Here is a 5,689-nt window from a genome sequence, read left to right on the forward strand (position 1 = left end):
ATGTATCTATTAAATTGAGCTTTTTTTGTATTATTCAATTCTCAGTATTACTATACCTAATGTTGCAGATATTTACTGCAGCCTAATACATACAGCAAGCATATGATAAGTTAATAGACATAACTAATTAAAGTATGTATGTGAAGAAATAGGGGAATCAAAACTATCTATGTTTTGCTTGAGTGGCTGGTTGGTTGAGGTGTGGAAATCATTGTGACAAAGACTGAGGGAATAGCAAGGGAGGTGTGTGTGTGTATGTGTGTGTTTGTGTGTTTTGTAGGGGCAGTGCACAGAAATAAACCGTTCTGATTTTGGCATGTAAACTTTATTGTCAGGAATTCCAATTGTATATGCATTTGTCTACACAAAGGAAATAAAATCAAGGCTGAGGAAAGAAACCACTGGGGAAAAGCTTTGCATTATAGGACTGTATATAGCATTTTAAATCCATGAGACAAAATGCGAAAGCTTAAATATAATTTATCGATAGAAAACATAAAGAGGTCTTAGACAACCTCATCCAGAGGTTCCAGAGGAAAGGTGGAGTCATGTGGAGGGCAATGAGAGTCCAGTCAAGTTGGAGGCTGGGATGTCTCAGTGGGCAGCAAAGAGTGTGTTTCAATAGGACAGAATGAGCACCCAGACCAAATATTTCAGAGACAGACAAGAACAGAAAAACACCCTTTATATTTTGCAGTATCACAGTCATTTATGCCTTTGACAATGGGAGATTAATTTTAATGAGAAGAAAAAGACTTTCTTGAAATAGTTTAAGAAGAGAATATGAGGATAGGTAGTGTATAAAGATGACCACAGAGAATCTGTCTCAAAGATAAGGAATGAAATGAACTGGTAATCCAGGAGGATGTTAGGATAACAGTATTTTTTCCAGAAATTCTCAGAAATAAAGCCTGGGTTAACATTTAATTATCCACAGGATTCCTGATTTCTCTTACTATGGGAGCTGATGTTTTATAATTCCATACTGTTGTCATTGCTCCACATTTTTTTTAATTCAGTAATTTAGCTGTTTCAATAATAAGAGTTGTTCAGGTCTTCTAATCTGATCCATAGTTTGTTTCCCTGTGTAAAGTTTTAGTGGAACACAGCCCACTCACTCCTTTAAGTACTATGTACGCCTGCTTTCATCCTACAACAGCAGAGAAGTTGTGACAGACACCTTACAACCCACAAAACCTACAGTATTTACTAGATAGTTCTTTATAGGAAACACTTACCAGCCCCTCATTAATGTATCCAACTTCGGTAAATTAAGTCTTCCTTTTTATTTCATTCTTTTTTGTCACTGTATTATTAGCATCTCTTTTATAAATATAGCATATGAAAGGATTAGGGTCATTCTCTTGTCTAATCTGACAAAATCTACTTTTCACTAGATAATTTATATCATTTATGTATTTTATCACTAAGCATATTAGAGAATACACTTCTGCCAATATTTTTTATACTCCTGCTTCATTTTCACTTCATTTATTGTCTTATTTTCATTGAATGTTTTGTTGTTCCATTGTTTTTTCCTTTCACTGATCTGAAAGCTAGGTAATTAATTTTCTTCCTATAGTGCATACCTTTGAGGTATTACCATGTAATTTTTAATTAACAAAGTTAAACGTTTATAAATATCTGTATTATCTATCCGCTTCAAAAACACAAGAGCTTTAGAATACTTTAGTGTCTGTTTTAACCTCCTTTCACTTACATGCAATTATATTCCATTGCTCTAAGTATAGTATTGTAACCCAGAGCATTGTAGGATTATTGACAAAAAAGGTAACTCTTAAATACTGAATAATATTTCTTCATTGCAAATCCTAGCTCGAAAATTTCCACTGGAGACATAAAATTTTTGTAAACAATTATGTCAGGCAGATGTCCCAAGTGAAGATATATTTAATTTACTTGGTCTTTAAAAAGGTCCAAGTGTATCCAATGCAATGATCTTTCCAATATTTGACATATCCAGAAGGCACATCTTGGAAAATTCTGTTAGTTTCTAATGTATTGAACTAGATTGAACAAATGTGATGGTGATTTATATTCACATGCCATTGTATTGAATCTGATTAATTTCAAGGACCCAAATGTAAGCTACTAGTTTTGTTGACAAAAGTAAAAATATATATAAAGTTAACATTATTTGCTAATTTTACTGAAGCCATGTTCCAAGATAGATTTAAATCTAAGTATAAAATTATTAAAAATAACTTTTCCACCTGCATTTCTGAGTATAATAATTTGTAACAGTTTCTGAAATTATATGGAATGAAATATTTGGTCATCAAATTAAGCATTTTACATTCTGCTGCTTGTCATCACCTAACTGATGATTATTGAATTTCTATGGCTATCTGCACTATAAGGCACGAGAAGTAATGTCTGAGTTAAGAAACACACACATACAAACACACACATACACACATAAAAATCTGTTACGTACTCTTGAGGAACAGGAACAAAAGAGATGCTTAAAGCAGCAAAACAAAAGACACTTGGCAGTTCCTTTTGACTTTATGAGTTTTTGTTATTTCAAGAAGTTTCCCTTGAGAGATAGAAATGTAAAATCAAAAATTCCATGAAAAGAAGATGAAAGGAAAATGATTAACTCCTGAACAAAAAAGTGGAAATAAATTTAAGCAGCCTGTCACTAGAATTTCTAGTATTGATGTAATTTGTGTAACATTCTAGAAATTTCTGTTTTCTGAAGTTTTTCTCCTGTATAGTACTTTTGAAATAATATTGCACTAAGAAAGTTTTTCAGAAAGTGTTTATTAGAGAAGATGAATGAAATAAATAAATGATAAAAATAGAATTTCCAAATAGAATTAAAATATAACCATTGATGCTACTGATATTAAAAAGATTATGAGAAAATACAACATGTAATTATCAGGGCACATCTTTTAAAAGCTAGAGAAAGTAAATTATTTAAGAGTAAAATATAATCACTGAAATCAACCCCAAAAGAAGCAGAAACTTTAATATCCAAATAACACAAAGAGACTGGAAAGGCAATTAAAGACTAATTATTGAAATAAAGACACCAGAACCAACTGAAGAAGATTTTTCCCAAAATTATTTAAGCTATTTTAGAATATATAAAAATGAACACTTCCCCTAATTAATTGTATTTATTAGAATTAAGTTAATTCCACAACCATAAAAAGATAGTCACACACACACACACACACACACACACACACACACACACATATATATATATATATATATATATATGTATATGTGAATTCACTCTTTGTTCCCCAAAACTTATTTCAGCCACTTTCATATCATATATTCATATATTCTGTAATGGTCTTTTTTACTATTTTACACCAAAAATCAATGTACTATCCTAAATGTAATATAAGGAATAAAGGTAATTAATTAATAATAGTGTATTTTAATATATAAATGCTCAGCAAAATTTTAACTAGAAAACAAAGTTAGGTGTTTATGTTCAGATTTAAATGTCTAAACCTATATAACGAATCAACACAAACAGTTTCAAATGTAGAATCATTGAGTTGAGTTGAACTATTTACTCAAACATCACTATTAGTATTAGGGAAGGAACTTTAGGAAATAATTGGCAACCTTCAGTTTGAACTAAACAGATTTCACTCTCTTCTCAATTCTTCGAAAAATCAATTTGTTTAATAATGTTTCCCACTGAGGAAAATGAATATTGAAGGCTTTTAGCCACAATTAAATATGCATAAAACTTAGATTCATGTATTAGAACGTTACCCTATGACCAAACAGGCTTTAGTAACAGCAGTACAAAACCAGAAAAATGTTTTAATATTAAGAAACATAAAAGTGAAATTCATTATATTAACACATTAAATGAAAACTATGATTTAACAATAAGTACTAAAATGAAATTTGAACAATTTCCACAGCCATTGTATAAAATTTTTAAACTAAACTAGAAATATTTATCAAATGATGTAGACTATTGGCAATAGCAACATCAAACATGATTATAAACTGAAATTATGAAACTCTTTTCAAGCATATGGGGAATTTGTAGTGATGTGTACTTTTACCATGTTATTAATATTGGTATGGAAGTTCAATATTGAATTCTAAAGAATTTATATAGTATAATTACACAAGAACAAATAAAAATATTTCTACATGCTAGTGAAATTCAAAATTTACAAAGAATTTAAGAAACTTAAAAATTCTACTAGAAAAAATAAAGGAATTTGATAAAGTGGAGAAATGTAAGGCAAATACACACAAATTAATATTTTTGTACTGGCAATAAGGAACTTGAAATAGAAATTGAAATAAATTCCACTCTAAATAGTAATAAAAGATACATTTAACAATAAAGGTACAATATTATTAAAAAGTATACATGAATTTTGCTGAAACATAAATCTAGAGCAAAAAAAATGGGAAAAGCTAGTAATAATGGTGAAATTTTGATAATTTGAAGGTTAAATATTCCACACTTACTCTGAAAATAACAAAATGAACACACAAGATACAAAGCTAAGTCTGTGTAGATAAATATGAAACATCAAGTAGCAGCAAATGCAAATATGTAACACAAACATGATTTGGGTTCAAATAACTTAATTAAATGACTACCTGCGAAACTCAAATAAGAGGAAAATAGTTTGGATATTCTCACGGTTCTTATGTTTTTTATTCCTAAGTTAGTTATTATGAACACACTTAGAACTTACATGTTCTTAGCCTGATAAATGTGTTCCACTTTGCAATTATGTTTCATTGCTTAAAATCTATTGGTACCATCTGTTTCTCGTGACAGAAAAAAAAAAGGCTAAATGGTTTAGTATCTGCAATGTTATGGAAATGATGTCCATATTCAATTCTATAATGGACTGAATGACTTACAAGTTTTCCATCCCTCTCAACATCATGCATTTTAAATTATATTTCTCTGTGTTGTTGAGTCTATCAGAGTGGGATTGCTGGATCATGTGATAACTCTATTTTTAGTTTTTTTGAAAATAGGAGGGTTTCATTTATTCCACATACTTCTCTAGCATTTATTATTTGTAGGCTTTTTGATGGCCATTCTTACTGATGTGAGGTGATACTTAATTATAGTTTTTATTTGCCTTTCTGTAATAATTAGTGATGTTGAGCAACTTTTCATGTGCCTGTTGTCCATCTGGATGTCTTTGGAGAAATGCCTATATAGTTCTGCCCATTGGTTAATTGGGTTGTTTGTTTTTTTGATATTGAGTTGTATGAGCTGTTTGAAATATTTTGGAAATTAGTCTCTTGTTGGTCTCATCATTTGCAAATATTTCCTCCCATTCCATAGGTTGTCTTTTCACTTTGTTTATGGTTACCATTGCTGTGCAAATGGCATTATCCCTTTCTTACGTACTTGTTCACTTTTCATTTATTCATCCATAGACTCATTATTTAATTAATATCTACTATGTGATAAGTAGTCTTCTAAATACTAAGTTTCTAGCATTCAAATCTCCTCCCCTCATTAAAGCTTAGTTTCCAGTATGGTGTACTTATACAAACTGGAAAAATAACTGAATTTTGGTATACAGAATAGTGAGATTAAATGATATGAAAAAAACAAATACTTGGAATGAAGTTAGGAATGCCATTCAGAGGGATGGCATATTATAATTTAAAATAGGCAATCAGAGAAAGGCCTCACTGA

This window comes from Camelus dromedarius, chromosome 2, assembly GCF_036321535.1.
Source record: "Camelus dromedarius isolate mCamDro1 chromosome 2, mCamDro1.pat, whole genome shotgun sequence".
In the NCBI taxonomy this organism is placed as follows: Eukaryota; Metazoa; Chordata; class Mammalia; order Artiodactyla; family Camelidae; genus Camelus; species Camelus dromedarius.